Source organism: Artemia franciscana, chromosome 3 (genome assembly GCF_032884065.1).
Source record: "Artemia franciscana chromosome 3, ASM3288406v1, whole genome shotgun sequence".
Classification (NCBI taxonomy): Eukaryota; Metazoa; Arthropoda; class Branchiopoda; order Anostraca; family Artemiidae; genus Artemia; species Artemia franciscana.
In genome coordinates, this window is record NC_088865.1 from 14987872 (window position 1) to 15003225 (window position 15354).

Consider the following 15354-nt stretch of genomic DNA (forward strand, 5'->3'; position numbering starts at 1 on the left):
AATTCAGCTCTATTTTAGCATTCATGACTATATTGAATGAGAGCAACTTTTAGCATGTTCAGTATTGTGTCTAGACCGGAAACAAAACTGGCAATTTGTGAAGAAATTAGACGATTTAAACAGTCATAAAACCTCTTTTAAACTGCCTTCTCAAATATTTTAGAAAATGGTGACAAAATAGAAATAGGGTGGTAATTTGATGGGTTTTAAGGAGAGTCACATTTATGAAGCAGAATTATCCACACTTCCTTGAAAGGAGATTGGAAAACTCTCAGTAGAAAGAAAAATGTTTATTACTACGAGAATCAAACTGGTTTGATACTGATGAAACAATTTTCTCCCCTATATTGGCAAAATAAGTATTCAAAATATCAGCCACTTTCTCTGATCTATTTGAAGTCGATCCATCCTTTAGACTAATAACTTCAGGAAACTTAGACTTTCTTTCTCTTCTTATAAAAGAATTAATTAAAGACCATGTTTTGCAATGAGAATTTTGAGCTTTTTCGAAAGACTCTTTATATTATTTATGTTTTGACAATCATATCAGTTCGGTTAATTTATTTCTGAAAATTCAAAAATTTTTAATATTATAATCAGTTGGATTCTTTAGCTGCTTTTTAAATAACTGATTTTTTGTCTTAACTGATATCAACATTCCAAATATTATCCATGGCTTTATAGGAAATTTTTCTCTACAAATTTTTTTCGTAACAAATGGGCAAGTAGAATCAAGGCTGCAATTGAAATTTCTTAGAAAATTATTAGTTGCCATACCCTTATCCTCCGTGGATATTACCTGAATCACGCATGTCCTTTCCCTTAGACAATAAGTCATTCCGTAGAAAATTTAGGTTCGGTCTTTTAGGTTTAGGCCTAGTCATAGTGACTTAGTCTTTCCGACATTAATTTTTAAACCTATTCTTTCACCCTGAACTCACAAAAGCTCAGAAAGTTAATTAATTTTCCGAAACTTTTTTACTAATATACTTAAATCAGTAGCTTAATGTAAGTCTAAGAGATTCTTAGTTCCCCATTTTAATCTGTATTTTCCCACTGCCTTTGCTTCGTTTTCAAGGAAAAGCATATAAAAATGATAAATACAAATGGGGAAAGAACAAAACCCTGATTAACTCCTGCTTTATTGTGAAGCTAGCTACCAACTTTATTTCCTATCTTAACCGCAGCATTTTTATTTTAAGTTTCATACTAAGAAATAAGTTAGCCCTTTACTCCTAAAGCAAGAATCGGAAAAAAAATAAGTGCAGTATTACAACTACCTTGTCCAATATCCCTTTTTAGGATAGAATTTTTCCCTTATAATGTCATAGGTAGTCATAGTCTAACCTAGTCTCCGTTATTATTTATGGTACTATATGGTATCCTTAGTCTCGGGTATTTGTCACTGAAATCAGTTGTTGTCGGAGCCAAATCTATTCAAATTAATAAAGAAGCAGTTATTTTAGTAGCATTAGAATGAACATAATATCTTTGATCATCTAAGAATCTTTTTCAAAATATTCTGAAAGTCTGATCCTTAATTCATTAGCCTTAATAGTAGTAGTCCCTGCAGTATTAAGAGCAATATGCACCTAGTGACTTTTGTTAAGTTCAAAATACCCCAGAAAAATTTCCAAAAGTTCAATCTGAATATTCCAAGCCCCTATTGAGTTATTGCCAATATATCCTTTCGAAAACATCCCTTCACATTCTGTGCTCTAATTTTTTTTTCAGAATCTAGTTTTCTATTCCCTGAATGATAGTAATAGCAGTAGTAAAAAATCATATTTTTGTTTAGTTCAACAGACTCTTCAGTATGGCCTGCAAGTTTAAACTTTATACCCTGAGTCTAATCTAAACCTTATGCCCTGATTTAATCTTTAAATATTGCTGACGTACTTCCGCGTCAGCCTACATGCACACAGTGAGTTTAAATTTGAATAAATTCCTCTTCAAGATCCTCTGAACGTTTCAACCTTTCAACATAATTTTTATGATTAGTAGCAACAGTAGTAGCACTATTAGCAGTAGCTCTAGGAATAGCACCAGTATGCATTTATTGTCTTTTGGTGCAGTTTAATATCCCTCCTGAGATGTCCTGAAAGCTTTAGCTCAATACTCTTAACAGTTTCTGAGTGATTGCTGATGCAGTCTTTAAAAAACCAACACATTCTTAATAATGTTAATAATAATAATTAATTTTAACCCTCTTTACATACAAAAAATGCACCTTGAGGAGCAAAAGAACATAAAAAATATGAATAAAAATGGAATAAGTAAACAAGGAAAATCTCACAAAATACAAATGATATCTTAGCTACCTAAGCAGCATAGTTCAGCTAGACAGTTGGGTGAAAAGTCGACTATATTTTCTTGACGTCTAAGGAACCTATCAAAAAGCTCATCCATTTTTAAATAAATGTCAAAAACGTGATGTCTAAATGAAATCTATTGGTTGCGAGTCCAAAGAGGCATCTACAAAAGCTATTTCTAAAAATGAAGGAATGGACATCTAATTTTCATCCGACACGATCCAATAATTCGGCTATGATAATTTTATTTGGTTTTGATTCTAACAGAAGACCTAAGTAATTCAGAATAAACAATGTAGAAATAGTTTCTAGGCCAACATTTATAGTAACAAAAAGTTATTCTTACAAAGCATATACTAGAAGCTCAGATTTATAGGAGGTGACTTGAAGCTCAATCTCACTGAGACCACAGCAAACTGAATCAAATGTATTTTGAAGAGCTTGGAAAAAAGAACTGGACTATATACAGAGCCTTGTTTTTTACCTTTCTGAACAGTGATGAATATTGTCTTTTTAAAAGCCAATCACTAACCAAGTCTTGCGATATCTAAAATTTTGCTAAGCTGCAAATTAATATAATTTGGAAGAGATAAAATGTTCATTAATTAATTCATTATAAATGGGTCTCAAATTGATTTTTTCCCTATGCCTATTAAGAGCTGCTTTTGTTGTATAAATTCCTTTGTTCCAACTGATTCTCTGACTGAAAAACTTGCAAGATACGTTAAACATAAGCAATTATTAAGCTATGTAAAAACAACATGAAGTGCTATGAGTTGTCGTAAGCATTTCTTGCAAATGTTGGATCAAAGTTTTTCAGCCTAGAACTTAGCTTCATGGCTTCGTTTATTCTAGGCTTTTGTTTCAACAACCTCTTTATGTATTGTTGGCGAATTTCACTAATATAGCAGCGACAACAAGCACAGGGAATATATAAGCACTATTCCCAGTTTTTGGCAGGTTGTGTCTTTCCTAAACCTGTAAAAGGTCTGTAACTTGTTTTTTTTAAGTTAATGGGACGCAATTTGTGTTTAAAAAAAAATAGTTGGGCAGACCAGTTATAGAAAATAGGATGAATTCACTTTTTTTCTTTTCACTCGCCAATGGGATGGTTTTAACTAGATGCTCTGTTGTTTTGTATACTTTGCTGTAATTTAACCTTTTTCTTATAATAAATTCAAGCAGCTTTATGAGATACCCATCTCCGAATAGCATGTCATTTATTTTTTTCAGTTTTGGGTCTATATGACCCCCGTGACAAAACCGTATCATGCAATGAATCGACGAAAGGACCACTGTTGTCTTTACATCCAGGAGAGGGGATTAGGTGCATAGAAGATAATTGCAAACATATAGTTGTCTGTGGGATTCCTGTTTATCGAAATCTGCAAGAAGACTTTAGTTTTAAAAGATGAAAGGCTAGTACCCATAGGTAGACCTGTATTTTTGGTGTAAAAAACTGATTATTACATCAAAAATCTAAGGAAAAATCCGACAAAAGGCTATGCCAAATAAGACTGATAATGGTTTCAATTTTCAAAGCAATCTAGTTACTTGTGGTCATTTTGTCTCTATTTTTTCCTATTTTTCTTTAATCAAATTCACATTTTCTGACATTAAAAGACGCACGTGAAAAATGGATTCAAACTTTCTCTAAGTTATACCATTTCATATCAAGGTCTTCCATTTTTTCAACATGGTTAGTTGACTACTTAATTTACAGATTTTTCCGAGACAGCCGCAAAGAGGATGAATGTTTTTTGAACAGTTATTTCATGTTCAGGGAGGAAGAGAGCTATAAGAAGGCACAATGGATCGTAGAAGGACTGCCACTTTGTGGATTTTTGAAAGAATAGAAGATCTAGGAGTAGAGCGGTCTCTTGGAAAAACTATTTTACATCCGTGGAGTGATGAGCTTTCTATATTTTACAGATTTAAGTTCTTTTTTCAATTAGTTTTTGGCTTATGATAATATATCAAGACTTACCTCTTTATTTCCTTTTCAGTCTTTGTAATTATGAAGTTTGTACTTTCTTTATACTTCTTAAGAATTTGTATGTCCGTTTTCTCAAATAATTTTTAAGTATACTTGCAGAATACATAAGACATTTCATTACCTCAATCTGAAATAAATCTTGGTTCTCTACTTTTCCTCGAGACAAAAGTATACCTGCCTTTACCTTTTATACTATATCTGAATAATTCACCGTTATTTGAACTAGGCATAACCTTAGACCCTAGATAAAGTATGAACTTACTTTTGTCTAAATCCCAAGAACACAGATTGTCTATTTCTGGACCTGGACATAATATAGGGAGAAAATCTTAAAAATTTGGATTTTTAATTTCTACTTTTTTTGATAAGTGATTTTTGGCTATATGTAAGTCGTTGCAAAAGGAATTTCAAGCTACATTTGAAATTTGCTGAAGATCTATGGGTGAAAGTTTTGGTTATAAGATTTATAGTTTTTGAAATTTTATCACTAAGGAGAAAACCTCTGTCCTAACGGTCTTTTAACTGAGGAAACCCTAATTTCTCACTAGTGAAAGTCTCTTAGTTTACTCGAAAGAAATCAGCTTGGGTAAATTTAAAGCTTTCCATAGAAATTTTACGCTAGCTTGCAACCACCTTAAATTTTATTGTCTTTATAAAAATAATTAGGTGAGTTTTCATGATTTTCTGAAATCAATGTAAAATTCAGTGTTTTGAAAAATTTGTTTTGGCGGAAATACAACCGAAACTGAGTATATTAAAACATTTTTCTAGTGTTTTAAAAGCCTATGCTTCCAAGTCATAGGGTCTTAGAGGCGACTATGCTGCAATACAAACAGAGTATGAATACAGTGCTTGATAACTAAATAGGCTTGTAATTGAAATCATTAGGGTTTGCGGCACCAACAAAAGTCTAATGATTCTTAAAATAATGGCAAGTTTTAATTTACAAATTCCCTCCAAGTAATGTTAATCTCTTAATAAAACTGTCGCTATTCTAAACAAACTAACTGGTAACGAGGAATAGACTGATGCAGCCATAATTTTTTCTCATAGGGGGGTTGTAAGTGACAATGAAGAAAGGGAAATAAAGAGTAAAAATTCTTCTAACGATATTTCAAGTAGTAATATAGGAACGAAAGAGCTTGATGTCAATTATTCTTCTGTGACAGATGATATAGATGAAGATAACCAAATACAGAATTCCTACTACTTCTAATCTGTATGCTGCCGATTTTCATGACGTACCACTATGCCAGAATAGGAAAACAGCTGCAACGGTATTGCAAAGAAATATTCAAAAATCGTATCTAAGAAATCTGAACCGTAACAAAAAAAAGGGGATATATACAAATGGAAAAAGATAATTTAGTCTTGGGATCTTCTACCGATTCACCACTTAGATTGAGAGACAATGTTAGTCACAACAAGCATATATGATCTCAAGTTTTTTTTCGTTCTAGGACGAAAATATTCGCGCTATGATCACATGGGAAACGATATGACATATTTCTGAGGATGGTGTGACATCAGCTTCACATTAATGTTAAAAGTACTTGAAAATTTTTTGAAAATTATGCTGCAATCAAGGTAGCATCATCTTCCAAGTGAATGAATGCACTGGTTGTGTTCAAATTGCTTAGTCATTCCCTTAGTTGAGAAAGTTATAAGCCGAAATACATGTATGAATACAAAAAAAACCTAAGCATTTCAAATAATAATGAGCTCCGAGACAAAATGGTGAAACAGATGATAATTTTTATGCCGTGAGCACTAAATCTCATTATTATTGGAATTTATTCTCAAAAACTCTAATCATGCGTAGAAATGATAAATTTCATTGGTTTTTATCGCAAAAAAGTGATTCCTGGGAAAAATTGATTAATATCGGACACAGAACCTGTGTGTTAGCTATTTTTATTGATATCCTTTCAAAATAAATGTGTACAATTGGAAACATATCGTCTTCTGTTGAAAAAATGAACTATCATTAAGTCTTCTTTCATAATGTCTTCACCAGTCGGGATCTTCTCACATAACATCACTCGTAAGGACTTGATGAGTTCTACGAGTTCTAAGCAGTCCTAATGAGTTAAAATGTGAATTTATTCAACAGAACTTCCCAACTAGCTCCCGGTGTGAGCAGAAAACCTCCACAAATATACCCTAAGAGATCAATCACTCCTTTACTGGTGACAACAACAAAATTGGATAGATGTCAAGTGCACAAAAATATACAAAGATAGAGTGAAGAAAGTGTCAAACTTTACTTCCGACGGGGTTGCGAGTAATTATGTATCTAAATTTAATTTATTTTGTATGCCATCTTTTATAAATCTTGACAGAAGGTATACGTCTAAAAATTTCTTTCAGTCCTAAGGACAACATTAATGTTCAAATTTCCGAAATAGGAAAATAGTGCCAGTTCAGTTGTTGCGAAAATGTATTCAGTACCACCGATGTTTAAGTTAAAAACCCAATCTCACTGCATTAAAGCAATTAACGTAAATAGTTAATTACCGGTAACTTACCGGTAACTAGTCTTGGGTATTAATAGGTTAGAATATACAAAGTCCATCTACGACCCACTGTAGCCTCTTATACCCCTCCTACTACTAGAAAAGAGGAATGGGAGTATAAATTTTGCCCCCTTGTGTCCTACCTAAATTCGTGTATTAAAAATGCAGTTTACCTAGCGGAAAAACTAAAAGAATTTGACGTAAAAAAAGTGTAATTTTGGCAAGTTTTAAGCTACATTCCTATTAACATAAAAAAGGCATAATTTTGGTAAGTTTTATGTTATATTTTTGTTTACATCTTGCAATAACAGAAAATGAGAAGTAGATCAAAAAATAAGATTGGAAACAATAGAGACAAAATTACCGCATATGATTCTCAAACTTTAGATATTGAAACAAATATCTATCTTGTTTGCAAATACGTCTTGCTGGAAATAGACTTCCTAGTACTTGAGGTGGCCGCTATATTTGTAAAACTGACCAACAACTTTGAGAGAGGTTGCTGGGAAGCTAATATTCAATCAACAAGGCTATGAAGCTACGCTTAAGACCCAAGAATTTTGATTCTACCTTAGCCCAACGTGCTTACAACAACCTATATCACTTTATTTTGTTTCAAAATACCTCAATTATTGTTTCTGTTATAGGTCTTTTGCAATACTATTTCAGAGAGGTAGCTATAATCAAGAAAAATGTGTAACAGAATTTTGCCTTTATTAGAAATAGGAAAGAAATATGTTTAAGCCCAATTGATCATGAAATTATTAATTCAGACTTTTCTTTTCTACATTGTAATATTTTACAACCTCGCAAACTGTTAAATAATACCAAACATGGTAACTAATCGGCCTTTAACATATCATCAAATAAAATTAACTTCGATGTAATTTCTTGAATTGCCACTTATTGTTTGAATTATTATTAATTTACACTTTTATCGTTGCTGAGAAAAAATGTTACTTCTATTTCAGTGTTTTCTACGTTTTGTAATATTTATTTATTTTATACGTTTTGAGGTACATTTTTATTTTTGCACTAAGGACGGTCAACCAAAGGTTCTGACCGAAATATTTGCATTACTTTTCTATTTTAGCTTTAAACTTAGTACACTTAGATTTTTTTTGAAATATTACTAATACGTCCTTCTGATAAGCTGTTTCCAAAAAGCAAGTTCTTATTTGCTTTAACATCCACCTCAACATTTGCTGGAAATTTTTCCCTGTTGCCCTTAGCCTTGGAAGTAATAAGAAGCAGATTTTGAATAAAAAAAGGCTATTTCCTTACTACTACTAATATTGTTGCCACTATTGTTTGTGCTGCCGCTACAATCATTTCTTAGTTAAAAATCCACTTAAAACAAAATCCTGAAATTTTAAATTTATTACCCTTAGTTTTTCTTGAGATGGTGCTAGTACGCCCTTTTGACAACATTCTTTCGACATACTGCCCTTTTATTTCCTTCAGCATCCCCCTTAACATTCCCTGGAAGGTTTTACTATGTTACTCTTAGCCTGGGAAATAGAAGCAAAACAAGAAGGGATGGTAGTAAAGGTAGTAGTACGATTAATGGGAACCACAGCAATAAAAGCAGCAGTATATATAGTGACCGTTTTTTAATTCAAAATGCACCTAAACATCTCCTCAAAGTTTTAACTTTGTGCTTCAAGCTGTTCCTGGAAATTTCATGATATTTCCTCCTGGAAAACTACCTCATTTGGAGATTTTTCATTTAGTTTTACATTTCATGAAAGTTTTATTTGAATACCCGTATTCTTAATAGTAGTGATAGCTCTAGTGGTTATTTTAGGATCTATAGCAATTGTAGTAAGTTCAATATTAGAGTAATTCCTATTAGAAATTGAAGCAGTAGTGGTAATACAGGATGTGTAAAAGAAGCATGCACAATGCAATTTTTGGCTAATTCAAAATCATCTTAAACTTATTCCTAGATTTTTTAATTTCTTACTCAAACTCTTCTTGAGAATCTGCTTATAAGTTTTTCAAATAGCAAATACAAATGCTAAGAACAAGTAGTAAATTCCTTAGCATACATTTTTGCTAAAAGGGCTATTAGAGGTTTTGTCATATCCAAAGGCATTTTCATTAAAAGTTTCAACTATGAGGAACAAAATAAGGCTATTCAAATTTTCATCAGAAGTTTTTGTGGGAAAGGGAAAAAAATACGGGGGAGGGGCCAATTTCCCTTTCAAAAAGTTTAGAATTTTGGAATGTACACTAAAAATTTAAATTCCTAATCAAATGAGGTCTCCCTATAATTCCATAGTTTTAATATATTAAAATGCATAATTCCAACTGTGATGTTTACTTTGGCCTTGCTATTAACCAGCATGTGATTGAAATTTTCATATTTACTTATTGTCTCTGGAAAGAGAGGAAATCCTGGAAGTGGCTTTGAAAATTCTGGAAAGATTGAAAGTACGCTCTTGCAACGGATCATTTTTATCAAGCCTAAGGCCAAGGCTTATTTCTCAGGCCTTCAGCTACTGATAAGTGACTGATTGTTCCAGTAGCTCATATCCTTGAAACTTAGTATCATGGAAAGCTCTCATATGGCTGCTCGTTTGGAATCTATAAGACTTTGTATCATTTTCCATCTATAAGACGAAAAGTCAGGATATATCATAGGATGTTTGTCTTTTTTTATGTGTCCTCTAGGAACAGTAGTGATTGTGGTTTAAATATAGTACATTATTGAATAGACCAGTTAGAAGAGAGAAATAAGAATGAAAAAGAATCTAGATTATACTCTTTTTGCGAGGACTGAATAAAAGCCTCTTTTTTCCTCTAAACACAGAAGTCTATGTCCCTTTAACATTCTTACTTGCACAAACAAATCGAGGATCTTGATTTTTGTTCCTTTGCAGTGAAAAAAAAAAATACATACATGCCCAACGCATAAAACTCATAACTTTTAGGTGAAGGTACTGACCGCAGGCAGATTTTTTAAACAATACGTTCTTCTTACTTGCTGTCATTCTTCAAAAACTGCAAAAAAATTGTTCGACTCTCCGTGTTATTCGAGACACACTGACGCTTCGTGTTAGGTTGCTGTCACTTTGGAGACATATACCACCTGTTATATAGCATCGCATTATTGGCTGTGAGTTATCGACATTTAAAATAAACTTATGATAGAAGGTGAGCATGCTCCAGGAGCATGCTGCTATTAAAAAGAAAATATTTGTCCACTTACTCTTTGCATTCTATGCTTTATTTTTTGGAGTAGGGACCTTGTACCTAGATGAATAATAAAACTGGGAGACCCTCAACCGGGACCAAAAGTACATGTGTTGGAGGAAGAAGGGCACTGGAATTTTTACTCAACAGGGTCTTTCGGTGTGTGCACGTGTCCCGTTAGTTACAAAACTTCTCCCAGTAATGGGTTAAAGTGCATAGTAACACAGAAGACCCTAGTGGGAAGATTTTCTATAGGAGGGCAACAGCAAAAGGGTGAAAGATCCAGATCTATTGAAAATAGCCTCTGAAAAGGGCTGCCTCGATCCTTTCAAGATACCTGAAAGACTGAGAACCTTGCTGTCAATTCTATCCCCACTTGAGGAGGGTGTCTTTTGAGGAAATTATAGCCTAGTAAACGACACAGCAATCCCACGAGATTTCGATTAATGTATAATTTTTTTCTTGGCTTGGTCTATTTTAGTAGTAGCTTTCGTGCTAAAAATTCTCAACATCGTATTCATGTACTATGGGCTGTCTCTTCATAGTAGAATAGTGTTTGTAGACATGAATATATGATGATTCAGAGGTCACTAGGATTAAGACTGTCTGTACAGGATTTTAAATTTTGTTGATAGAAGAACATCATCAAGTGCTGAAAACCAAGTTTTGACCAGGATGGGCCCATTATTGCTTAAGGTTTCAATATGACTAAAGGTCCCAGGGACTTTTAGTAGTCCAGTTCTAAGTGATCTTAATGGCTTTGCTATTGCCTTGAGAAGATTTGTGATACCCTTCCTTTACTGTTGTCTTGAACTACTATATGTTCTCGAGGCCAAAGTAATTTCAATGATTTAAAGTATATGAAAACTGAAACATGGACTTTTACGACATTAAAAAATAACTATCTTGGGGACATTTTGACTGATAATTTCACTCGATTCGAATTTCGAACAAGATTCGATAAATAGTAGTTTCAGAAACTCGCATTTTTGGGTAGGAAGAATGAGACTAGGTGATATAGGATCAGTTTATTTGGAAAGGAAGGATGAGGTACATTGACAAGAAGTAGGGCTGATGATGAATTAGGTAGCTGCTAAGCATTGTTCAGGCTTGGAGAGTATTAATAATAAAATACTAATCACTAACCTTATGACTGAAAAGATCAGGATAACAACTATAGTAGAATATGCCCCTGTAAAACCGACTGACTGAGGGACTTTGTACTCAGCCTAATTTTACTTTCAGTTGCAGGAGCTAATAGACAGGGTTTTGGGTAGAAATATGGTGTTATTATTAGATGAATTTAAGACCCCTAATCGGTAGAAATAGGAATAGATAATCCTCTAGCGCGCGTAAATTTGGTATAGGAAAAGAAAACAGAAGTAACTACAGACAGCTGCAAAGTCGTAGGTATGACATTTTAGTTATAACCAATCCGGTGTTTCGGAAAAAAGTTGCCCAATATAGTAAGACGGCAAATCTCATTGATTATGTTATAGTAAACAGCAGACTGACAGGATCAGTACAATATACCATGGTATGTACGACTGCTGTTATTGATATTAAAAGTAAAGATGAACATCTAGTAGTGGCTAGGGTTAATTGAAAGCTGAAGTTTCGGATGCATAACTACCTCCAGGGAAATTATGATATTGGTAAACTCAATTTGACAAAAGATTCCAGGAACAGTTTAATGCTAAACTAGAGAATTTGAAGTTTGATATTATTGAAGATAGATGTAATAATTTTGTGAAACCAATTTTTGAAGTTTTTAATCGTGTTTGAGGGAAGAAAGCTAAGAACGCAGCAAGAAATATTAGTGCACACCCTTATATATAATAGACAAAAGAAGGGGTTTGTACAAGAATTATCTGAGTGATAGATCATACATGAACAAAAAGAATGTACAATAAAGTAAAGAGACCATTAAAATTTGAACTAAGATGGTATGAATTGGAAGCCATGAATTGCCGAGGATCTAGAATCTCAATTTATTAACTGGCATGCTAATAAATTGAGAGGGAGTAGTCAATCTGAACTTGTACTGGTTGAAGACAGGAATGGGGCAATAAAGGAAAACTAGCAATAAAGAAAAGAGTTACAAAGAGACGGTTAGAATACTTTGAGAATGAGATAAACTGAGATTGATTTACATTAAAACAATAGAGGAAAATGAAAAAGTTTGTCATACATTGGATGTAAAGGCAGATTTTTTTCGCGAGGAAAAAATAGTGACAGTGTTAAAAGGATTAAAAAATGAAAAGGTTCAAGGTATTGATAGTGTGGTAAATGAGTTTCTAAAATATGGTGGCTCCGGGGTTGTAAACAAATTATTGAAGACTATGAATATGATTTTTGAAAGGGGGAAGTAACAAAGATTTTAAGAAAGCCTTAATTAAACCTACGTATAAAAAAGTTGATAAGATTGATCGTAGTACTGGTCAAGGCATTAGTTCTGCCTCTTTGGTAATCAAATTACTTGGTAGTATGATTCTTTTTACACTTAGAGATAATATTTAAAAAAAAACTATAAAAAAAGAACTTTGTGGTTTAAAAAAGATAGAGGATGTTTTGATCTTATTACCATCCCCCTTTATATAGATAGTTTTGATGAACTTTGTCTTAAGGATCACAGGAAAGGCAATGGGAAACAATGGAAACAAATTGAGAGGTGAAACTCTCCCGGACCTATATTATCCTAGTAATTTAAGCATCCTAGATGAAAGCTTGAGCAAAATGAATGAGTTTTTAGAGGTTTGGCGAGTTCGGGGTGCTAAAATCAGTTAAAAACAGATATTAATAGGATTAAGTCACTAAGGTTAGGAATAAGTGAAGCATGGTGAGTTATAAACTGATTTGATTTTGGACTTTGGCTAATTGTCCATACTTATTGGTTGTACCATTATGACGGAATATGTACATTCGCCGGTGCTGAATTTCGTGCAATCCAATCTTAAAAAAGGAGTAAGTGATGAAGTTATTGCTAACCATGCTGTTGGGTTTTTTGATGAGAAGTCTATTATGGCGGCTAAAATAGAACTTTGATCTCATGTTTACGAGAGTGAACGTGTGCAAAGACGCCAAGGCGATCAAGCTAATTACCGTCACATTAAGGACATGATGGAAATCTTCCAGAAATGCGACAGCGAAAATTTGTCTTTGCCTACATACGTGATTATTTTACCTACCGAGGTTCCTGTTATTCCTGCTGTGGCTTATTCTAGCTTCGCCTCAAAGCTTGTAAGCATTGATTCGGAACTTAAGCAAATCCTTGAGAAGATTTCGTCGTATGATCTTAAATTCCCCCCTCTTAGCAGCCCTAGCGCTCAGTCATTGAATCCCGATCTGACGACCGTTGTTATTTCTAAAGTCCCATCAGAATTAGATAATCCTGCCAAGCGTCGCGAAATAATAGACTCTATTCCAGGTCATGAATGTATTCACAGCATTAAGCCCTCTGGCGATCAGCTAGCGGTACGAATTGACAAGATTGCTGCAAGGAACTTTTGCAATGCCGTTCCAACTTTAATGAGAGATTGTGACGTCAAGGTAAAAGAAACGAAATATATTGGAATCATTAAAGATATACCGACCAATTTTGATGAGGGAATGTTAATTGATCGCAACCATATTACTCATGCGAAATGAATAGGCAATTCTTTGGCTGTTAGAGTGTTTTTTGAAAACGCTGTTGCGCTCACTAATGCACTTCGACTTGGTATAAGGACTGGGTATGAGATATATCTAGTTTACGAATACCAACGCCCACCCAAATGCTGTTATAATTGCCAATCACCAAATCAATTAAAATCAAATTGTGATAAAGAAAAATGCTCTTCCCGTTGCACAGGACAACATGAATCCTCGCCTGATTCTCCGTGCCAGGCTACACCAAAATGTGCGAACTGTCAAGGCAATCATGTGTCATTCTCAATGAAATACCGATGTCTTCGTGAACTTCTGTCGAAACGATCGTCCTACACTAGAAAATGAGTGCTAAGACTAACTTCACTATATGTTCGTTCAATATTAACGGTACTAAGGATAAAGACGATTCTTTAGATCAGAAATTAGAAAATTCTGATGTTTTATTCCTCCAGGAGCATCTCCTACCTTTAGTGAGCTCAAAGTCCCTACACAGAAGTAACGAACACCCAGTTTTTTTCTAAAAGTGCACGCAAAAACCTCTGGCAGACCATCAGGTGGCCTAGCATGTTTAATAAGAAAGACGCTGTTTTTACCAACCCCTTTATGCTATCACGAGAGTGATTGTTATATTGCTAATCGTCTTGCCAACTTTGTCCTCATTAATGATTGTCTCCCCTGCAACCAGAAATCCCTCCGAAGTTTGACTAAATTTAAAAAATCTTGCACATCAATAAAAAGTCTTTTGAATGGCATTGAGAGTAGTGGACTGGATTGGTTATTAATCGGTGATCTGAACTGTAACATTAACTCTTCATCAGTGCGGACTGAGCTTCTGTTAGATTCCTTACCGAATAGTTATAAAATTTTGAAGAAAGATGCCTCCCATTCCTATATCCATAATAGTGGCTCACTTTCAGACATTGACCATTCTATCGTTTCTTCTGGTCTCATCTGTGGCGAAGTCCATGTTGATCAGGATGAGCGTGAACCCTCTCCCCCTATCCCTCACTGTTACCCTTAAAGCTACTACAGAGAAGAACCTTCGTCCCAATTCTAGAAAATGGATTTCTAAAAGAGAATGGAACAAAGCTGACTGGCCTCTTTATTTTTCTACGCTTGTTAGCCTTCTATCAACGATTAAAGTCCCTTTTAATCTGTTGTGTACAAGCGTTGGGTCCCCACTAGCCAGAATTCAGCTTAATATTTATTATAGCCACATTGTATCGTGCTTAAAGAGGTCAGAAGAGGTAGCTGTTCCCCTATTTCGCTTTAGAGCAAAAACAAGAAGTTCAATTTGGAAGAATGACCCAGAGCTCAAAACAATAAAAAATTGGGCTAAATTGTGGCTAAAAATTTGGATAGCTATCTGCCACCCCTTAAGGGGTAATGTTTTCGATATTAAACAAAGAACAAAGCTTGATTTTAAACGCTATCTTCGAAAAATTAGGTACAATGGTGCTGAATTTCCTAAGTCTCCTAGCCAGTGGAAACAAGTGATAAATATCGCAAAGTTTGATAGATCGCCTACGGCCGACCGAATCCCTATTGTATCATGGATCAATCATTATAGTAACATTTTCGATACAGTGATATATGCAGTTCATTTTCATTTTGCCAAGCTCTGTTCTAATCTGTTGCCTGACAAAATCGTTCAAGGTCATGTACCTCCCGTTAGTTTTGACCG